Raw genomic sequence first — 23,987 nt, 5'->3', positions numbered from 1 at the left:
TTGTGTCTCTGCATGCACTGTAAAATGCACATGTATCCACACATTGAAACACATTTCCCAGTTCTGATCAATTATATATATATATATATATATATATATATATATATATATATATAAAATATTTATACATCCTATAACATATACATTAGTAACATAGTAGCATAGTAACATAGTTTCTGAGGATAAAAAAAGACAATTTGTCCATCAAGTTAACCTGTTAGTGATCTCCTACACTGTAATTTTTGTAAGACTAATTTTAACTGTGGTGAATGTTTAGCTGTTATGTCAATTCCTTTTTTTATTATTTTATTTTATTACTTTAGTGCATGATTTACCCACCATAACCCTGGATATCCTTGTCCATTAGGAATTTATCTAGTCCATTCTTAAAAGTAATGACCAAGTCCACCATTACTACTTTCTCAGGCAGGGAATTCCACATACGTAGTGTCCTTACTGTGAAGAAACATTTCCATCTCTGTGTGCAAATTCTCCTCTCCTTTAACCTAAGCAGGTGCCCATGTTCCTTTTGTGATGATCTTACCCAAAACAAATCCCCTGATAGCTCTGTGTATTACTCTTTATATATTTGTGAATGCTAATCATGTCCCCTCTTAATTTCCTTTTTTCCTGTGTAAGCATGCCTAGCATAGCAAGCCTTTCCTCGTATCCTAGCATCTCCATCCCCTTAATCAATTTGGTCACCCGTCTCTGAACCTTTTCTAGTTACAGGATATTCTTTTTATAGTATGGTGCCCATAGTTGTGCACAGTATTTGAGATGTGGCCTTACTAATGATTTATATAAGGGGAGTATAACATTCTCCTGCATCAACTACCCGCTTTATGCATGCTAATACCTTGTTTGCCTTTTTTTCTGCATTCCTACTTTGGGTACTACTGCTAAGTTTGTTATCTATGTGAACATCTAAAACTTTTTCCAGTACAGAATCCCCTAGTCTATCTGTGACTTTTGCGCACAACTTACTGATAATTCAGGGCTTTGGTATGTTGTTTTGCACAAGATATGTATAGTACATCAGGAGAGTGTGGTGGGCTTGCTTAGCATCTGACAATATTTGGATTATATATGGGCTCTCTTGGCTAGATATTTTATGATGATATACATAAATATTTTGATTAGTAATTGAAAGTGTTTTTGCTGCACTCTACATCTTTTTAGCGATAAATTAAGCTCTGTCATGCTGTGCATAACATGTCTGGGTGGATACAAAACAAAATGATGGTGTAACCATGACAAGGAAAAAGAGGGGCTAATGGCTCCTGGAGAAAAGGATGTGGTCTCACACAAAGGGGCATTACCTCAAAAGCAATGCAGTATTTATATGATGAAGAGAGGGTGATGCCTTGGAGAGTCAGAGTGTGACAGAAGAGAGGGGGTGTGGGGAAATAGAGGTAAAGGGGAGAGGCAGAGGGTGAGGCAGTGGGTGACAGGTAGATATAGTGGGTGATGGAGAGGCAGTGTGTGACATAGTGAGGCAGGCAGTAACAGAAGAGAGTAACAGTGAGAGGCAGTTGGTGATGGTAGAGGCAGTGGCTGCCAGACAGAGGCAGTTGATGACAAGGTAGGGGCAGGGCCGTCTTAATGGCAGTGTAGGCCCCTTGGCACAGCAATGCATTGGGCCCCCTACCCATCCTCCAGCGGTAGAGGTGGGGTGTGCTATCAGCGTCAGCTTTGATGTCCCGCAGGTGGTAGGGGGTGTTCTATTTTCCGCTCAGCATGTAGGACCTGGAGCAGTAATTTCTGCTAATTGCTCCTTTACTGCACAGATGGGGTGGGAGAACACTAAACTGTAGAAGGGGGCATTGGGCTGAATGAAGGCATCCTGGTACATGACTTCCGGGGTGGTAGGGGGTGTTTAATATGCAGGGGAGGGGTGGCTAATGGAGTGGGCTTAATATTCATTATTTTTTGGTGGGAGGGCAGCTTGCTTGACTGCAAATATCTCAAGTTCCTGAAAATATATTTCTTAGCATTAATGAGATAAACAACTAGAGAGTCCCACCTTTCAGAAGGTTCTGGCGACTTGGGGATCAGAGGTCAGGAGCCAGAGCAATCCTCCAATGAATATATAAAACTGTATACCAGGCGTGTGGAGCTGGAGCAGGGACAAGCTGCCTGAAGGATGATATCTCTGGTTCTGGGCACAGTAGAGACAAGCTGACAGTGTCCAGAAAAAGGGGAGAGTCTCAGCTTTTAGATTATACCCTCAGAAAAACTCTATATCAGACAGAACCTGAGATATCTGGCTGGGAAGAGCAATTAACAGGCTCAGATGGGGACCGCTGCTTTCACGTTGGATATCTCCGGTTCCGCAAGGCCGATTTTAAAAAATCTGGTACCCCTGGAAACAGTCTAGGGCCCTTATACTCTTGGGGCCCTTGGGCAAGAGCCCATTGAGCCCATACGAAAAGACGGCCCTGGGTAGGGGCAGGGGTGACAGGGAGAGGCATTGGGTGATAGGAATATAGTGGGTGACTGGTGAGGCATTTTATGATAGCTGTGTGGTGTCTACAGGCAGAGACATAAGTTTTAAATGGTTGGGTTTGGGGCTTGAGACTAATGCAAGGCAGCATGGGAGATGCTGGGGCACAGAAACTGCAGGCAGGGGCAGGGTGGCTAATTCTATTTTCCCTTTCATGGTCATAATGTAATCCAAGCAGCATTAACTCTCCATTAGTGCTCAGCAAGACTCAGCCACACAAGAGTATGAGAGGTTGAGCTTATGAGACATGAATGGAGGCCTTTCTGCCCTTATGCTTCTTTCTCCTCATCCAGCTGGACCACATCTTCTTCATTACAGCCCATGGAGTAGCTGTTGTTTTTGCATATTAATGATGAGTCAGGTTGACTCATTGTATAGCTGCTCTCCGCTGGCCCCATAATTGCAGAAGGCCCATGTGTTATGCACTGTCTGCACTGCCATGAGTTCTTTCTTCCCTGGCACAGGGGAGTGCTGAAAGGCTGACAGCCAGCAGCTTCATCCTTTTGGAAAATGTGTTGCTTAAATAAAATAAAACAAAAATTCTCCTAAATTTAAGGGATGATCACGTGCCTTGGTGCACCCCCCATCCTAAAACTGCCTATGGCTGTTCATGCCCAGATCGGTACTAAGATTTTAAGTTCCACTATGAATATCACTCCTTTTAGATAGGTTCAGTGGTATGTACAGTTTTACTTTTGTAATTGATTAGTTTAAATCACAATATAATAGAATAATTAAGCCATAACTAGGACATTTCATTGAGTGGAAATAATTTGCAGTTATTGGAAATTTCAGGCTGATGGTAACAATACAGGCATCCAAGGGCATCAGATTGGGGGTGGGGCAAGAGGGCAGCTCGCTCCCCCCACACATGAAAGATATGACATCCACCCAGGACCCAAGATTGCCTACCACGACCACCAGCTGCACGGCTGGTGATGTGTTAAGTAATTGTAGCACTAATACAGTGCAGGTAGCGCTAAAGCTTCCTTCCCCATGTGCTCCGCCCTCTCCTCATCTCCTTCACCATCTGAGCTCTGCAGAGACATGCTGCCAGTGAACTAACAACAGAGGTAAGAAACAGCATAGCTGCTGGCCATGGGGAAGGGGTAGGGGAGAAGGGCAAGGGAATTAGAAGGAGAGGAATGAAGTGTGGTGGCACTTCACCATACATAATATATATAAATGGGCTCTGCCAGGCATAATGTGTAGAAGTGGCTCTACCTTGCATAATGTGTATAAGGGGCTCTACCTGGCATTATGTTTATAAGTGGCTCTACCTCGCATAATGTGTATAAGGAGCTCTACCAGGCATAATATGTATGAGTAGCTCCACCTGGCATACTGTGTAAAATGGGATCTACCAGGAATAATGTGTACAAGGGACCACTCACTCCCAGCTTCTCCATAGAGTTCCATACAGGCACATGTGACCGATCTAAGAAAGCCAGAAGTTAGAGGCTCCAAACTGAGATTTTATATTGCCCCCCCAACTGAAAAACATTCTGATAACACTGCAGGCATCCAAGTGCCGTTCCCAAACAAGTGTCGCCCATAGGTACAGTATGTGCCCAATGTAAAATTCACTACTGATTATTTGGTGTTTAGGGTATATAGCATCAATTATCTGTCTGGTTAGGATGAAAGTTTAGGTAGATGGTGTCCCAAATGCAGTTCTCCCCATAGAGTCTTATGGGACCACTTGTAGGATTGCCCTTTTGTACAGGATTTATTAATTTAGGGTGGCAGTCATTAGGGTGACCACTCATATGCTTGTTTTTAAAGACAGGATGTACATGGCCAAAATCATTGTAAATAAGTATAAAGTAAAGAAGTATAAAGTTTTATTTGTTTTTCTTTTGAACTTAGTTTAATTCTACTTTAGATCCTTTATGAGCACACCTGATTATATTGTACTATGAAAAACCAGCTTCTATGTATAGTGGCCCCTGGTGTTGTAATTTACTTTTTCATATAAATTTGTGTTATTCTTTTTAAAAGCAACATTGTTCTATTTACACTATTGTATTTTTATTAGTCCATGACAAAAGAGTAATATGCAATGACTATAAAGCTCCCTCTATCGCCACGTCTCCCTTTGTCCTGCATATTCCATACTACAATTGTGCAGCTGTCAGTGCTGGGATTGGAGAGAGAGGAGAAACTCATATGCATCTGATTATCGGTAATAATGGGTCTAAATCTTTTATTTATTTTGTTTTTGTTGCTGGTCCTATATGTGACACTCTGCAGATCCGAGACACAGAACTCTACTCCCGGACATCACCTTGTAGTTACCAGTTACATTTTTACATCTAAGTATTCTCAGGAAGAAAATAACATTATTAAAGGACTATTCACCCGATGTACAAGAGTATTTTCTTGCATGAATGGATGGAAAATTTTCTCCAGTGCAATCGTCATGATGTAAGTACAATAAATGCTGCAAAATATAAAAATGTACATTACAGGGACATTTCAAACAAACAGAAAATTCCTAATAATTTCTGTGCATTGCTCAGTAACTTCTTACGTCTCTCTGTAATTTTATATCATGCAGAATATCTTTGTCTCACATTTGTACCTGACACATTTTTGTTAGAAAAGTTCTAAATATCTGCAGATTGTTATTATTTAGCAGAAGACAGAAACAAAATCCTAAATTACATTATTTCTAAGAATTCTAAGAACAAAGCTGGATTAGTCCCAAAATACTGTTATTGTGATGAATTCCTTTCTAACCATCTGCTGGTACATGGACAATGTTTTACTGTATTATTTCTTTCAATACATAATAATATTTTTTTTTTCTAAGAATACAACATTAGACTTACAATATTTAACATCAATATTAATTTGTAATTATTAATGCAAGCTGAAAAGTTATGCTGCCATTTAAAGGGTTACCAGTAATCTGATATTACTTTGTTTTCTGCAGTTTGTATAAATCTTAACAGCGTAATTAGTAGAATGGTGATTAGTGTTGCCGGTTGTTAGTCCTGGGTCGCTGGGCTGAAATGTAATCATTGTACAATCATTTTATGCAATAATTAAAGTTTATATGTGTTCCCCCTTCTATTGTCCATGTGCATTTTTATAGGATTACCACCTCATCCCTTTAATTCTGGACACATAGTAATTACACAGGTTCTGTGGCTGGCTGACTTCAAAGCTCCACTTCACCTGGTTTTAATCTGCCACAGAACCTGTGTAATTAATATGTGTCCTTAATTAAAGGGATGAGGTGGTAACCCATTTTTTATTAAAGAAGCGTAGTGTTAGGTTACTTATACTCAGAACAGATTGCCTCGCTGTTTATGTGCCTCTGGTAGAGGATTTAGATTGTAAGCTTCACTGGTTCGGGACCTGTTATGAATAAAGCTTACATCTGATATTACCATACCTCCCAAAATGACCCTCTCCAGGAGGGACACAATGCTCTGCTTTTGGACATTTCTCTTAATTTAAGGTTGCTGTCACCTGTGTTGAACTAGTTAATGGATAGGAAAGGCGTTTCAGTACAGGTGATGGCAATCATACATTAGGAGAAAAGTCCAGGAGCAGAGCATTCTGTCCCTACTGGAGAGGGTCATGTTTGGAGGTATGTATTACATTGCAGGGTATTATTTTAGTGCTGTGTGAATAAGGAATAATAATTATTGCAGAAACTTACTGTAGCCGTCAATGCAGCACATGCCAAACTAATACAGGACAATGTCTGATTAGTTACTATGGTTACAGCTTTTTTGTCCTAATTATTTATTTAATGTTTTTATCTTTGAAACAAGTAATATTACTTTCCATTAAATGGTAAAAATCAGTAAATAAAACAGGATATTGCTAAGCTATAATATTTACTTACAGTGTATTTCATACTTGCCTACCTGACCCCCTCCATGAGGGAGAAAATGCTCTGTTCCTGGACTTTTCTGGTAATGTACGATTGCCATTACCTGTGGTGAAACACCTTTCTTATCAATTAACCAGCTCACCACAGGTGATGGCAATCATACATTACCAGGAAAGTCCAGGAACAGAGCATTTTCTCCCTCATGGAGAGGGTCAGGTAGGCAAGTAAGGTGTATTTACAATATTAGCACTATTAAGCAGTGTATCCCAAACCCCTAAATTACAATCCATGTTTTACGTATATTCCTACTGGCCAGGTGGCAATTTGTACCATCTGCAGCACAGCTATTAACCCCTGCATCACCTAGAGAGTGGAGAAAGCAGATGTTGTATCTGGATCCACTACAATGAGCCGGGAGGCTCACATCAGCTGCCCAATATATGTGCGAACACTTGTCAGTTTTATCCTAACTTTTTAGTCATACATCCTGATTTTTATTATCCTTTTATTACTTATATTTTGTACTTTATATGTATGGATATATGCCATACTTGCCTACCTGACCCTCTCCATGAGGGAGAAAATGCTCTGTTCCTGAACTTTCCTGGTAATGTATGATTGAAATCACCTGTGGTGAGCTAGTTAATTGATAAGAAAGGTGTTTCACCACAGGTGATGGCAATCATACATTACCAGGAATGTCCTGAAACAAAGCATTTTCTCCCTCATGGAGAGGGTCAGGTAGGCAAGTATGATATATGCCTTTTTAACAGTATTTACTGCAATGTATGTTTGTGTGTGTATGTTTTCACAAGGTTAATTAATATATTTACTTGAATGATCTCTTATATGTACACATTTATACGGATATTTGTGTGTGTTAAAGAAACATCATCATATATCTATGTAACCCATGCAAACAAAGTCAGGACTATATTATTGCACTACACTATGGGGGTGATTCAGACCTGATCGCACGCAGGTGTTTTTTTGCAGTGCTGCGATCAGGTAGTTGCCGCCTCCACGGGGAGGGGGTAGTTGATGTGCAGTAGTGCGAACGTTTGTGCATAGAGCTGCACAAACAAAAGTTTGCGCAGTCTCTTCACAGCTCAGGACTTACTCAGCCGCTAAGATGATCCGGCCAAGAGTTGACATCAGGAATCCTTCCTCCAAATGGCTGGGCACACCTGCGTTTTTCCGGATACTCCCTAGAAATGGTCATTTGACACCCACAAACGGCCTCTTTCTGTCAATCTTCTTGCAATTGACTGTGCAACCGCTTTGCCAGGGGGCGATTCTCCTGCACATTGGGGAGCATACACATTCACAGTTCTGACCTGATCGCAGCGCTGCAAAAAATATAGCTTGTGATTAGGTTCGAATGACCCCCTATGGCAATACCTACCTACATATGTAAGTGGGAGCTGCACAGATGTTTTTCTATTGTCCAGAATCTGATTCATTAACCCCCCCTTTCTTTTTCATGGAAAGTACATATTGAAAATAGTATCATACTGTTGTATAAAGTACATATTGAAAATAGTATCATACTGTTGTATCTAGAGATGAGCGGGTTCAGTTCTCAGAGTACCAAACCCCCCACCCCCTGAATACCACTCTTTGAGCCTGGATCCGAGTCAGAAACCAGATCGAGGCACAAAACATCATCATCATCATCATCATCATCCTGCTGTCGGATTCTTGTGGGATTTGGATTCCATATAAACAGCTGCGTGTCACCACCATTTTCACTCCAGACTTGGAGAGTGAAGGAGACAGACCTGTGTCTCTCTCTATGGGAGGTGGCATTGGGTGGGGTCAGTTTGTGCTCTGTAGGGGTGCTGTTCCTGTCACTGTGGTGTCCCTGTGATGTTAGGGGTGCTGTTCTGGCTGTCACTGGTGTTTCATGTGCAGCTGTACATGGGTGCAGCTGGGTGCTGCAGCTGTACATGGGTATTGCTGTCCTGGCTGTCACTGTGTTGTAAAGGGGGCAGGAACATTGTCTTCCTGTATGCATTGAAAATACAGGGGTGCTGGCCCTGTATGCTGTAAAAATTCTGGTGTGCTATTGTTAAAATAAAAGTACACTGCTCCTGTATGCTGAAAAAATGCAGGGGTGCTGTTGGTAAAATTAAAGAACACTGGTCCTGTATGCTGTAAAAATCCAGGGGTGCTGTAGTTAAAATAAAATTACACTGGACCTGCATGCTGTAAAAATACTGGGGTGCTGTTTTTAAAATAGAAGTACACTGGTCTTGTATGCTGTAGAGATACAGGGGTGCTGTGAAAATTAAGAGGCACTGTTCTGGCTGCTATAATAATAAAGGGGTGCTGTCCTGTGAAATGGAGAACACAAATATGGAGGAAAAAATATTGGAATATCAGGAACCACTTCAAGTTCCTAGTACTAGTGCTGAAGATGCTGCTGCCAAAAGTCATGACATTGACAATGCAATTCCATCAACGTCGTCTGCTAAGGAAGACCGATTCCCAGTGTCATAGAGGGCATGTCAAATCCAAGAAGCAAAAATTAATAATCAGAAACAAAAAAATATCTTATGCAAAACGTAAAATTGGCAATATGCCATTCTCAACACGAAGTGGCAAGGAAAGGCTAAGGCCTTGGCCTATGTTCATCACTGATGGCTCAGCTTCTCATGAGGATGGAAGCCCACCTCCCTCTTGAAAAATTTAAAAAATTAAGCTTACGAAAGCACAGGAGATATCACAAATCCCCAAAGAGAGTCCAAGTGTGTCCTTGGTTGCAATGTCTAGACCTGACCTTTATAAGACTATATGGATAGAGGAGACTACTACCACCATTTGCATGCCCCCTTCAGGTGCTGGGAGGTGCACTGCCAGTCCAATTGCTGATATTGAGATTGAGGATGTCACTGTAGATGTACACCAGGATGAGGAGGATATTGGTGTAGCTGGCGCTGAGAAGGAAGTTGACAATAAGGATTCTGATGGTGATGCAGTTTGTTTGACTAAGGCACCAGTGGAGACAGTTGTTGTCCATGGGATGATAAAGCCCATTGTCATGCCTGGGCAAAATGCCAAAATGCCAAAAAAAAAAAATCCTCTCTGGTGTGAAATTATTTCTCCACAAATCCGGCCAACAGTTGTCAAGACGTGTGTTGCCTTTGTCAATCCATAATAATTAGGGGTAGGGACTTTAACAACTGAGGAACATTCTCCCTTATATGCTACATGCAGCATATTTATCAGAAGTCATTGTCAAGTTCAGAAACTTTGGGTAATAGCATAATCAGTCCACAGACAGCTAAATCCCTTCTTCCTGTTGTTATGAGCCCCGGCAGTGGCTCATTCCTGTTTTGCATTTTGGTTATGTATTTTATGTTATATTTCTATTTCTGTTCTCCTTTGGTTTCATGGGGTGTCCGGAGTCCACCCTTAAGGAGGAGGTACTGTTATGAACCACAAGCAGTGGTTCATTCCTGTTTGCATTCTGTTTATTTATTTCATGTATTGTAGTTCTGTTTGCATGCCAGGATTTCCATTGTATTTGTTTAGAAGACTCTTGTTGGCCACCGGTGGTGAGTCGGTGTAATTGCAGCCTGTTTCTATGTGTTTAGCCTCACCTGTCTGATAGTTGATCATTATGTGGTGAGTCTCTGTACTGCAATCTGGCTCTTATCTGTGTTACTCTAACCTGCAGCTGTTTTGGTCATTATCTTGTGCCTATCTTCCAGCCATCCTCATTGGGGTGTGTTCCCTCATTACCTTGCTAGCTCTGCAGTTCTGAGCTGGTGATAGACGTTTGAAGCTATACCTGGATGTTCCTGATTAGTGTCTGGTTCAGAATTGCATCTGTGTCCTGGACTTATCTGATACTGGAATCCTGTGTACTCGGTTCAGACAGAGTCTGGAGCTTCTTGTGAGCTGCTTCCTGCCTTGACGTGTTCCTGTCCATAAGTCCTGTGGTATTGCCTGTTCCTGATCCAGTTATCCTGTGTCTTGGTGTCCTTTGGTCTGTTGTCGGAATCCTGCCTGCCCTCCAGTGATCCTGTGTCTGCGGCTTTGGGGGTTCTTGTCCGTCCGCCTGTATTCACACCGGTTTCGTGAGTAGCAGCTTTTCCGCATCTTACGGCCTTGGCTGTATCTTCTTGTTATATTTGCTTTGGATTTTATGCAGAGGGCTCTGCGTATGCTGTCATCGCCGGTACACCACAGTTTTGTGTCGGCGTATGGACAGCATTGCCTTTGTTGTTCTTTGTATTGGCGGCTGAGCCGCACATACTTTTGTTAGAGTTCTTGAGTTGCCCCTAACTCTGTTTCAGGTTTTAGTTAGAGGTTCCCCTTGTTATCTCCCATCTCAGTTTACGCCTTGTCTCCAACTAAGGGGGCATTGGAGTTGGGCAGACTTAATCCGCCCTTCAAACGCAGCTGCCATGGGCCTAAGCAAACATAGTATCGCAGGTGTAGACTGGCCAGTTTCAGGAGTACCAAGTACAGTGAACGTAACATTATCACCTGCCATACAACAAAAAAGAAACAAAGCTAAATAGTATTTTTTTTCTATTTTGGTCCAGTTCAGTGTTTAGTATCCAGTCCAGTGTTCAGTATCCAGTCCAGTGTTCAGTATCCAGTCCAGAGTTCAGTATCCAGTCCAGTGTTTAGAATCCAGTCCATTGTTCAGAATCCAGTCTTGTCTTTTCTTGTCTAGTTCATAATTCAGCCCAGTCTTTTCTTGTCTAGTTCAGAATCCAGCCTAGTCTTATCTTCTCTTGTCTAGTTCAGAATCCAGCCCAGTCTTGTCTGTATAGTCTGAAATCCTCCTGTGCCCACTCTGCAAGCACTGCAGGCATCTCTCTCAGCCCTGAACTGTGCTTTTGGTGCATTCAGACCTGAATGGCTGGAGGTTTTGCAGCAATCCTTAAAGCATCCTGCCAGAAGTTGTTCAGAGTTCATCTATCTCCAAAGAGACTCTTGCTCACAATATGGTGACAAGAGAATCCTCAGGTTTGGTTGGAGAGAAAAGGTTTAAAAGTTTTCTGCGACCCAGGCTCTCAGAAGAGGAGCATCTGTGTTGCAGAAACTTACATTTATGCCTATATTGTGGGGTTTAGGCCAATATCTGCAGATGTGTGAGTTGTGCAAGCCAAAGTGTGGTGACAAGTCCTGCGCTATGGCCATTTGAGTCAGGATTCAAGACCTACTCCTGTCTCTACTGTTGCAGAGGTACTTGTCGCAAAACCCACACTAAAAAGCACTCAGTCTTATAATTGGAGTCCTTGGGATAGGTAGTCCTATTATAGATTCTGGAACCAAAGGAGAATGTTTCTCTCCTCTCTTAACTTTCCTGTTGAATCTGAGTTGCAAACTCCAGTAGTGGAATCTCAGGGTCCTGAAGCGGTGCCCGATACCCAGGGTCCTGGAGTGGTGCCCGATGCCCAGGGTCCCGGAGCAGTACCCAATGCTCAGGGTCCTGGAGTGGTGCCCGATACTCAGGGCCTAGGAACAGTGCATAATACTCAGGGTCAAAGAGGGACATCGAATATAATAGCTCAGGTGTCAATCCCAGAGGGGGTCTTAGAAGCTTTTACCCCAGGTAGGGACTTTAAAGGTGCAACCCCAGAAAGGGTATCTAGAGCCATAGCTCCAAAAGAAAACTGGAGAAGTATAACCCCAGAAGGGATCTTTGAAGCTATGTCCCCAGGTGGGGTCTTGAGAGGCACAGCCCCAGAGAAGGGTCTAGAGGTCGCCTTCCCAGGAAAGGACTCAAGAGGCAAAGCTGTAGTGGAGGTTCTAAAGGTCATAGAGAGGGAGTCTGGTCCCAGAGAGGGAGTCTGATGGTCCAGTCCCAGTGAGGGGGACCGATGGTCCGCTCCCGGAGAGGGGATACGATGGTCCGGTCCCAGAGAGGGAGTCCAACAGTCCGGTCCCAGAGAGGGAGCCCGAAGTGCTGACCCCAGCGGGGTTACAAAAGGCCACTGCCACAGTGGGGTTCCCAAAGGCAACTGCCCCAGCTGGGTTCCAGAAGGCCACTGCCGCAGCGGGGTTCCCAAAGGCCACTGCCCCAGCGGAATTCCCAAAGGCCACTGCTCCAGCGGGGTTCCAAAGGCCACTGCCCCAGCAGGGGTTCCGAAGGCCACTGCCCCAGAGGGGGTTTCAAAGGCCACTGCCCCAGAGGGGTTTCCAAAGGCCACTGCCCCTGGTGGGGTTCAGAAAGTCACATCCTCGAGTAAAGTCAGTAGTGACCTGGTCCTGGCATTGCACTCCAGTCAGTCAGATGGGAAGGAAGCAGATCCTGACTCTTTTGATATCTCAACATCTATAGTCTTTGATGGGGACTTAGTCCAATTTCTTGTGCTTTACAAACACTACTACACAATTATGCTGTTTAGACCATTTTTGGGCATCACTTCAGAGAACCTTGTCCTCCATCTGATATATTCCTTTAGAAGGGAGCCTTTGAAATGGGCGTCCAGCTTGATGGAAGCTGAAGATCCCATTCTTCAGGATGCCCGGGCATTCAGTGATGCAGTTGTTGAGAAATATGGTTCCAAAGAAATTGGTTCAGGTTCTTCTAGGTCACCCGTCTTATCTGCTGAGAGTCCACCGTATACTGTAAACTCGACACAAAAAATATCAGCCTATTGCTTTGAATGCGGTATGTGCTTTTCTGTCTTCTTCTAGCAGTTCTTCTTCTGAAAGTTCAGCTCCCAGGGTAAAAAAAAACAATCTCTGTATTTAACTCAGCCTTGCTGGTAGGTACCATCAGTTCAGACAATTTTTGTGGAATTATCTTGGTTAGACCTTAAGAATCATGTAAAAAAAAGAAGAATAAGAAATAATTGCTGACTCTTGCCTTGTTAAGAAAAAAAGATTTTTTTTCTTGTCTTGTGTCCAGTTGCCACTGTCAAGGGGGAGGGGTGCACTGTTACACGCTGTTGCCACAGCTTGTTTCTGTTTTCTTTTGTTTTTCTGTTATACCAGTGTGTCAGTTTTTTTTAGTGTATCCCTTGTTTTGGGAAACCTGTATTTTGGGGTCGGTTGACCCATTCTCAAGGGGGGGGGGGTACTGTTGTGAGCCATGGCAGTGGGTCATTCCTGTTTTGCATTTTGGTTATGTATGTTATGTTATACTTCTGTTTCTGTTCTCCTTGGGTTTCATGGGGTGTCCGGAGTCCACCCTTAAGGAGGAGGTACTGTTATGAACCACAAGCAGTGGTTCATTCCTGTTTGCATTCTGTTTATTTATTTTATGTATTGTAGTTCTGTTTGCATGCCAGGATTTCCATTGTATTTGTTTAGAAGATTCTTGTTGGCCACCGGTGGTGACTCAGTGTAATTGCAGCCTGTTTCTATGTGTTTAGCCTCACCTGTCTGATAGTTGATCATTATGTGGTGAGTCTCTGTACTGCAATCTGGCTCTTGTCTGTGTTACTCTCACCTGCAGCTGTTTTGGTCATTATCTTGTGCCTGGCTTCCATCCATCCTCATTGGGGCGTATTCCCTTATTACCTTGCTAGCTCTGCAGTTCTGAGCTGGTGATAGACGTTTGTAGCTATACCTGGATGTTCCAGATTAGTGTCTGGTCCAGTATTGCATCTGTGTCCTGGCCCTGTCTGATACTGGAATCCTGTGTACTCGGTTCTGACAGAGTCTGGAGCTTCTTGTAAGCTGCATCCTGCCTTTGCATGTTCCTGTCCATAAGTCCTGTGGTATTGCCTGTTCCTGATCCAGTTTTCCTGTGCCTTGGCGTCCTCTGGTTTGTTGTTGGAATCCTGCCTGCCCTCCAGTTCTGTGAGCTTGTGTCTGTGGCTTTGGGGGTTCTTGTCCGTCCGCCTGTATTCAAACTGGTTTTGTGAGTAGCGGCTTTGCCACATATGGACAGCATTGCCTTTGTTGTTATTTGTCTTGGCGGCTGAGCTGCACATACTTTTGTTAGAGTTCTGGAGTTGCCCTTAACTCTGTTTCAGGTTTTAGTTAGAGGTTCTCCTTGTTATCGCCCCATCTCAATTTACACCTTGTCTCCAACTAAGACCGGGGCGGCATCGGAGTTGGGCAGACTTATCCACCCTTCAAACGTGGCTGCCGTGGACCCAAGCAAACATAGTCTCGCAGGTGTAGACTGACCACAAGGGTGAAACAACGGAGTCAGGTTTCTATAGGGGTTGCTGCTGAACTCTGTTCTTACTCCAGCATTACGTTCCTATACTTGGGGCTCATCCACTCAGTTTCAGGAGTACCAAATACATTGTATGTAACACCTGCAGTACCCAAGCTCCTGAAAGCCACACCACCAAATCTGTCAATGTCAGTTTCCTCCTCATTTAGAAATGTAAATAGTCCTGCAGGCCATGTCACTGGCATGACTGATGAATCCTCTCCTATCTGGAATTCCCTCCAGATGATCCATGAGTGGTACGCATACTGCTGCCTTTGTTGCTGCTGGGAGTCGATCGTCATACCAGAGAGGAAGTTAGAAGACCACTTGTACTACTTCAACTAAGCAATAGACTTTCCAACAGTCCTGTGCCAGGAAGATGAAATATGACAGCTGTCACCCTGTTGCAAAGTGAATTACTGAGGCCATAACAGCTATGCTGGTGTTGACACAGTGGAGAATAATTTACATGTTGTACAAGGTTCTCCAACCCTGCGTACTTGCCACACGTGAAGTCAGTACAGTCACTGCCAGCTTGAGTCAGGTCATTCCCCTCATCAGACTTTTGCAGAAGCAGATAGAAAATTGAAGGAGAAGCTAAGATGGAGCAATTACGCTAAGTATGTGGGACTTGTGGATGGACCCCTTCATTGGTTTTGCCAGTATTCAAGGGTGATCAATCTGTTGAAATCAGAGAAATACATTTTGGCTACCATACTTGATCCTAGGTTTAAAGCCTACATTGCATCTCTCTTTCTGGTGCAAATACCGGCTGGTGAGAAAATTGGCAACTCAAGTGGAACGTGACCTGTCAACAATTCCTCTTTCATTTTCTCCCGCAACTGGGGCTGATAGGAAAAGAATACAGTTTCCTAGCCCACCCTCTGCAGGTGATGCAGGGCAGTCAGGAGCAAGTGCTGACATCTGGTCCGGACTGAAGGAACTGCCAACTATTGCTGACATGTCTATTGTCACTGCTTATGATACTGTCACCATTGATAGGATGGTGAAGGACTATATCAGTGACAGCATCCAAGTAGACATGACAGACAGTCCGTATGTCCGTATGTATACTGGCAGGAAAAAGAGGCAATTTGCAGGGAAACTGGCTTTGTTTTACTTAAGTTGCTCACCCCCCCCCCCCCCTCCTCCAGTGTGTACTACAAAAGAATGGGTGAGGAATCAAAGGATAAGGATGAGGATGACATCTTGCCTCTGTAGAGCCAGTTTGTGCAAGGAGAGATTAATTACTTATATTTTGGTGGGGGGAATAATTGCTTCTTTTTTGTGGGGGCCCAAACAAACCAGTCATTTCAGCCCCAGTCATGTGGAAAACCCTGTCGCTAAAATGATTGGTTTGTTAAAGTGTGCATGTCCTGTTTATACAACATAAGGGTGGGCAGGCCCAAGGACAATTCCATCTTGCATTTTTTTTCTTTGCATTATGTGCTCTTTGGGGCCTAGTTTTTTAAAAGTGTCATCCTCTCTGCAACTGCAGTGTCACTACTAGATGGTCCAGATGTTTCTGCTGCATACTTGTTTCACTTATATTAGTCATCCAGCTACCTCAGTGCAACCTTTTGGCCTAAAAATAATATTGTGTGGTGTGAGGTATTCAGAATAGACTGTAAATGAGTAGAAATGAATGTTATTGAGGTTATTAATACAGTAGGATCAAAATTACCCCAAATTCTGTGATTTTAGCTGGTTTTATGTCTTTGAAAAAAAAAAAAAATATCTAGATCAAAAACAAAAACAAAAACCTGAAAAGGTGGTTTTGGCAAAAGCAATCCAGATCCAAAAAACAAATGGATATCCATATCCAAAACCAAAACCTCAAAAGTGTCCTCTGCACATCTCTAGTTGTATCACATACAGTATATTAATACCCATACATGTAGCATAATGTCCTCCGTCCCTCATTTGTACAGAGGAGATTCTGGAAAAAGTAGACACCCCAGTGTAAAAAGACAAATCTTTGGGAAGCAAACAGTGACTGGCGGTCACAATATCGATGGTGGGATCCCAGCATTTACATGGCCAGTGGAGGGGGGGTGAGTGCAAAGAAGCCCCTTGCTGGCTCGTTACAGGCTCTATTCACACTCTATGGGTGTCATGGACACCCACAATTGGGAATTGTCCCTCTTGGTTGGCATTGAGATAGTGAGGTGGTGGGATGTAAGTGCAGGTATTGTGGCCTGCGTTCTCTTGACCGCTGGCCACGTAACTACATCCCATACAGTATATATAATGTGCAATATAGTACTTTCAAAATCTGAACCCCCCTGAATATTACAGATCCAAACAGAGTCCCAGTTTGCATCTCCTGAGGAGATCCAATCCAAAAATAGTCTCATTAGGATCTTCCCGATGTTCAGAATTTGGATTTGTGAAAGAAATGTCAGATATGGGCTTGCAAAAATTACATGTATTTTGCTGCTTTTATCCATTTTCAAGAAATCCAAAACCCAAGGTTCTGAATTAAAACCCAAATTAAAAACTCAAAACACTTGAGGTTATTTTTTTTCTAAAGCAAAACATGATGATGAAATAAGAGCCAAAACCAAAACACAAGACTTAGAACACATCTCTACAAAATACATTTAAATGTTTAAATAGAAATCTAAATGCAAAATTTACACATGTGCAGTGCTAATACATTTGCTCAAAATTCATTTTTTAGACAAATTGCCTGTAAATTAACCTCTTTCTGGCTGACTGTGATTTTTATGCATGTTCATTTTTTTTTTTATAATTATGCATTAGCTGTCAGTGGGGAGATTTAAAGAAGATGACAAATTATAAAATACATTTCTACCAGTCAATAATATATGTCATTTTGTTATACCAAATGATTTGGCTGTGTGCCCTCAGCATCACACCCTGCACATGTGAGACACAGAAACCAGCGCCTGGGTGTCATCTTTCTCCAAGGATTAATTATATAATGGAAAGTAAATATTCAAAAGATGGAAATATCATTATAGGTGGGATATTCACAGCCCATGGCTGGATTCTACCTTTACATACATTTGCAACAGTGTGTATGGGGTAAGTTACATTCTGGATATAATTGGGCTTACTAAACTATCCCTTCAAACCAGGACACTCATGAATTGCACAAATTATATGGCTGATTTAAACCAGGTGAAATGCAGGCTTGAATTTTTCCAGCCACAACGCCTGTGTAATTTATGAGTGTCCCAGTTTAAATGGATAGTATGGTAATCCTAGATATAATCTATATCTTATGATGTTAAATCTGATATGAGTACAATACTGTTATTACAAGAAAGATCACCAGTATAATCAGCTTGCAAGAATTTATTTGCTAATTTTTGCATATTATTTTCATTTTTTAAATATTTTATTATTCAGATTAAGGGGCAGATTTATTTATCCCTGGAAAGAGATAAACTGAAGAGAGATAAATTACCAGTTAACCCGCTCCTCACTGCCATTTTTTAGACAGTTTTAACATGCCAGTTAGGAGATGGTACTTTTTTTTGTCTCCAATGGTCTCATGTAGTAGTCTGTGAGCTGGAGGCTGTGCAGGAATTCCAATGAGTATGACCATATTTTTAAAGTGGCAATCAGTTCCAAGGCAAAACTACTCTTAATTTTCCTTGTAATTTATTGCAGCTTTAAAAATATGGGCATACTCATTGGAATTCCCACACAGCCTGCATCATGCGGGCTTTTACATAAGCCCTAAGGCTTAGTACATTTCCCCCTAATAATGTTACTTTACTAGAACTCACATAGCTGTGTCAGTAGGGCAGTCTTTGATATAAAGCAGAACAATATGTGATACTCTGTACCTGTGTAGGATTACAGAGTGCACCTCAATTGTCAGAAAACTACAGAAGGCGTGTCATTTATGTATTGATGTGCAAAGCAATTTTATATCACATCACCAGACCAGCGGAAACATCTACTAACTTTTAGTAATGTGTAAAATAATATGAGATACTTAGATGTTTGCTCCATGTCACGCCCCAACACTGACTACTGCAATATCCTTTCTACTGTGATCCCCTTTACCAGATATTCATGTAGCCTTTATGCTAGTTTTCACTGTAACATATTCTGCTATAGCTGCACTTACAGTATATTGGTTATTAGTGCAATAAATAATACTTCAACTAACATAAAGTCATAACCAACATTTCACCAAGATGCATTTCTTGACTTCTCTAAATAAAAACTCCACACCCAACCCCTTTATTTTCCCAAGACCTGCGCCTCTCATTTTCCCTCAATGCTTGTTGAAATTTTTAGGATAACCCCACTATATGCAGTTCCCTCCATTGTCACTATTCTGGACTGAAATGTGGTGTGTAGTGATCCACTAGGATTGACAATCAATCAATAACAGGGGCATGGAGATTAAAATACTGATGCATTTCATCAGGGGCCCCCCGCAAGGAGGAATTTACTTTGCTGCACCCAGCACACATGACAATGCCCTTGAAGATGGTTACAAGCAGGATAGCAAAGAATCAGCAGCAAACTGGGTCTGCTAAAAGAAAAGACACGCCAAAGTCAAAATGATCTGTCAGAGGGATGGTCAGGTCACAAGAGGAGGTAAAAAATGAGCTGTGGAGAGGCAAGAAATAACACCATAGAGCAGTCTAGAACAAGCCTTGGTCATACACAGGAATAACCAATAAAACATACAAGAATGCTGAAAGACGACAGTTGTGTCTTTATACAGGACACGTTTGGCATCCCGGCAGTTTGGATGCCAGAGGACATCTGACACCACTCAGGAGACCGTCACCAGAATGCTGAAGGTGAGTATCAGGGTTAGGGTTATTGCCCAGGGGAAAAGGATAAGGGTTAGGCACTGGGAAGGGGAAGCAGGGGTTTAGGGTTAGGCACTAGGGGGGAGGTTAGATACAGTATAGCCACCAACCCCCCAAGGGTTAGTCTTAGCCAACCCTCACTGATTAGCCCTAGCCAACACACTCCAAGGGTTAAGGTTAGGGGTAAAATACCACTGTCCGGTGACAGGATCCATACTGTCAAAATTCCGTGGTTGCTCATGTGACTTCTGGCATCCCGACCAGCAGTATTTCATACCCAACCCATTGATACATTATTGCTGCAGCAAAACAGTCATTCTCAGTGCATCAGGCTCTATGCACCTTGGCTTGCACTGAGCATCTTTTCCCTGCTTTTTACTCTTTACCATTTGCCTAGTATGGTCGCATCAGATGCGACCATGCCTGAAAAGGGTCTTATGTGACCTGGTCACACAGGATGCAACCAGTCAGATAAACAGTGTTACCAGTGGCAGGGAAGGGAAACTTCCCTCCACTGCTGCTGTCAGAGGGACCAGAAGGTCTCTCTGCCTCCCTGCACTCTCCCCTACTGATTGCCATGCTGCAGATCACTGCTAATAGGTCAGCACGGCAGGACCCTTCCCCCTCCAGTGGATGCAGACAATGGCAGCCACTGGGGAGTGTAAATTAACCCTCCCAATCACCCCCAGACCACCCCCCCTGTATACCTGGAGGCTGTCCGTACTTTGAAAATGAAAGCTGCAATGTTTCCGATGTTCCGATGGTCACTCTGTTCCCAATCGATGTTTCAATGTTTGGGAAAATAATAATTTAAAAAATATATATTTGTTTTTCTTTTTTTTTACTAAAATCATTTTGGATAAGGTTAAATTAATGTTCTTCACCTAATTCACTCATAAAAAACCCGACAATTTCGGAGTGGTTTTTGAGGGGGGAAAAAATCATCATTCAAGTAGTAAAGTTACAAACCACTTCACCGGACTGCGCTGATTCATATGATATATATTATAAACTAATTCCTGTGTGGGGGAAAGTCACTACCTGGAATCTTTGGTGCAGACTGATTGGTGTTTCCCTGAGTCTATAGTGTGAATATGATGCACATTTAAAGAAAAATCACTGTGAAACACTGCTCTGCTCACTAGCACCAGGAGTCTCGTGCCATAATGTGTATTAAAGCTACAGTAAGTGAATGAGGACACATCTGTAGGAGGGGGAAAACTAATTCTCTAGCAACTTCCTGTAGCCAGAGTATGGTTTATTTAAGATGCTGGATTAGAAAAGATCACCTCCAAATTTCCTGCAGTGTTTGACAATCTATGGCATTTATTTTCATGTATCAAATTTCTATTTCACTGTAGATTATAAATGTGTAAGAAGGGCGCACCTAATTAAAAAGATTAATTGATTGTGGTAAGCCGTTGCAATTATATGGGCCATAATGCCAGAACACATGGGGAGATTTTGCCAGAGATGAGTGCTGAGCGATCTTGCACAGATCTAGCTATGCTCTTTGAGGTAAGGCCTTAAAGCCGAATTAAGGCTATGGGGGACTCGAAACACTTCAAACAGCCAGACCCCTCACAAAAACACACATATATATATATATATACATATATATATACCCACATGCATATACAGTATATGTTTATATATATAAATATAAGCAATGGTGTGGCACTACAGACAAATATGTGGACACGGAAGTACTTATGTAGTCATGTGGGGATGACTGCAATAAAGGGGCACCTGGAAAAGTTTATCTTTTTTTTTGAGGGAGTGCTGGACACCACTGTGTATATGTATATATATATATATATATATATATATATATATAAAAGCAATGGTGTGGCACTCCGTAGAAATACCGTAGAAATATAGAAATGATCAATTGAGTGAATGATTGACCAATTAATTGATTGATTGTGGCAGGCAGAGCCAATTCAAGGCTATGGGCGACTCAGGAAATTTCAAACAGCAGGACCTCTAACAAATACATAAATACAATATATAAAACAATACCTTTATAAATTGCAAAGGATGCTATAAATGTGGAAATTGCAGCATCTGTAAATATCTTCACCCAAACAGGAAAAAATTCACGAACTACGATGGCACCAAAGATTACAACATCAAAGACTTTTTAAACTGTAATTCGACCATGGTAATCTATCTACTAGAGTGCACGTGTGGATTGAAATACGTTGGTAAGACGAAAAGGGTTTTTAAATTACGAATCGAAGAGCACCTTAGAAACATCAAAAATAAGATAGAGAACTATACAGTTTCTAAACATTTTACTGAAAAGCATCAATCGAATCCTGAAGATTTTTCATTCAAAGCAATTGAACTGGTTAAACTTGGAGATAAGAGGGGGAGATATACTTAATAAATTATCGAAACGAGAAATGTTTTGGATACATGAATTAAAGACCCTATCACCATTAGGACTGAATGAAGTATTTGAAATTGCTCCTTTCCTTTGATATTCCACTCTTTACTACACCTCCTTTTTTCCCCTTTCACACATACGACTATTTAGACAATTTGTTTCTCTTGATATATAAACCTACACATATTTCATACTGATGGTATAAGCTAGTATATGGTTCTTTTTCAGCTAATTCTATTACTACACCTGTGAGGAAGAATATAATGAGGCTCTAAGTGGGGTGCAAGGACAAAGTCCACAGACAAGCACCTCGAACACTTTAAAAACAATGGACATTTGAAGGACCAAAAAGAGAAGGAGTCATTATTACCGGATCCAATTTATTGGTCCACCCTATAGGAAACCAAATTGGGCAAGATTCTATATTGAATCAATAAATGTCTAATTGCACTCAAAACTACCTTATGATGCACAATTAATATACAACACTTTAAATATTAAGCACTGTCACTTTTAATACATCAACAATTTGGTGGGTTTCATAATTGCAAATATAACACAAATAATACTAAGTTTCTTTTAAAGGTTTAATGTCTGTCACTTAGTGGTTGTACTTATATCCGAACCACGTAATATAAGTCACTTCGACCATAATTAAACACTTCTGCATCCCAGCAATGGTGGTGCGTGTTGCTATGATATTAACTTTAACACAGCCGGATATCAATGGTGCTGTGTTTCACTGCACGCATGTACATGTCACTCCCAATGGTCTGCTCACTTCCGCATCCCAGCAATGGCGGTGTGCGTCACTATGGCCTTAACTTTAACACAGCCGGATATCAATGGTGGTGCGTTCCACCGCACGCATGTACATGTCACTCCCAATGGTCTGCTCACTTCCGCATCCCAGCAATGGCGGTGTGCGTCACTATGGCCTTAACTTTAACACAGCCGGATATCAGTGGCGGTGCGTTCCACCGCACGCATGCGCACATCACTCTCACTAGTCGGCTCACATCCACTGTCCCCGGAAGTGACGCGACGAGCACAGCGGTACAGGTTACCGCTAACATCTCTCTATTGTCCATATTTTCTTTCACCTCTCCACTCCCTACTGACTAGTTTTCACAAACTCTATTCCCAGAAATTATATATATGTGATCTACTCGTCGCTGTTTATGGCAATAGTAATTTTATACGCCGGGCGGAAATGAGGCATTCGTTACACATGCGTTCCACCGGTAATAACGACGACATGAGCTGTTATCTATCGATTTCTAATATTTTCTGATTCTTATATAGTTTATTCCTACCTAATCTATTTTGTCACCCTTTTGAGTGTCAATTAGAACCTTAAAAACCGTTTCCAATAATGTTTTTGTTAAATGAAGGACAATCACAGGAAGTGATGTCATCAATAATCACCATCTTTGGGTATAAATAGAGTAATCTTGCTCTGTGTGGTCATCCCCTTGATGAAGTCCAGTTGCTGACGGACGAAACGCGTTGGTAGTACCTGCTAACATCTCCATCTATGGACAGAAAAGCTTTACAAAAATTGAAATTCTGTACGCATTCTCTCCAGCCATTTTTTTATGGACAGATAAGCTTTAAATAATTATTTATTCTGTACGCATGCCACTACAGCCGTTTTTATGTACTTTTATGTATCTTTATGTGTGATTATTTGTATTAACTTTTTGTATTTTTAATATATATACTGCCCAGGCTCCATATTGATCTTGTTGGGAATAGAAGCAAATTATACTTACCTATAATTTCATTTCTTCGAGATACTTCATGACAGCCATAACTACTGGGAATGTATCCCATTCCTAACCTTTAGACAGGGAGTTTTTTTTTTTTTTCACTAAGGACCACCCACTATGGGTATATAGCAGCACTCCACCCCCTTCTCCTAAGTCTTTTGAGTGTCTCCTCTAACAATTGCCTCTGAGAAAACCAACTAAGGGAGGGTATATTGTAGGCTGCCATGAAGTATCTCGAAGAAATGAAATTATCGGTAAGTAAAATTTGCTTCTTTCTTCTACGCTACTTCATGGCAGCCATAACTACTGGGATATACCAACGCTTATCATAGGGAGGGCAACATAAACACACAAGAAAAATTGTTCTGATGCTAAATAATACTTATTTATTTTAATGCTCCCTGAAGGACCTGCTTCCCTAAGTGGGTGTCAACAATATTTAAAGCATAATGATTAGAAAACGTGTGTATCGAAGACCACGTAGCTGCTGCACAAATGTCTTTCGCCGACACTTGACTCCTC

The 23,987-nt window shown here is 41.9% G+C and overlaps 1 long non-coding RNA gene across 1 annotated transcript in view; it reads left to right on the top strand.

Moving 5' to 3' along the window:
• Positions 1–4,598: 4,598 nt before the first annotated feature.
• The window catches only part of LOC135014015 (uncharacterized), a 59,287-nt gene continuing 39,898 nt past the window's right edge, over positions 4,599–23,987 (top strand). The window contains exon 1 of the long non-coding RNA XR_010212640.1: positions 4,599–4,933. This is a non-coding gene — a long non-coding RNA (uncharacterized LOC135014015). The remainder of the gene's footprint in view (positions 4,934–23,987) is intronic.

This window comes from Pseudophryne corroboree, chromosome 1 (assembly GCF_028390025.1).
Source record: "Pseudophryne corroboree isolate aPseCor3 chromosome 1, aPseCor3.hap2, whole genome shotgun sequence".
NCBI classification, from domain to species: domain Eukaryota; kingdom Metazoa; phylum Chordata; class Amphibia; order Anura; family Myobatrachidae; genus Pseudophryne; species Pseudophryne corroboree.
This window is presented reverse-complemented; position numbering and strand designations above follow the sequence as displayed.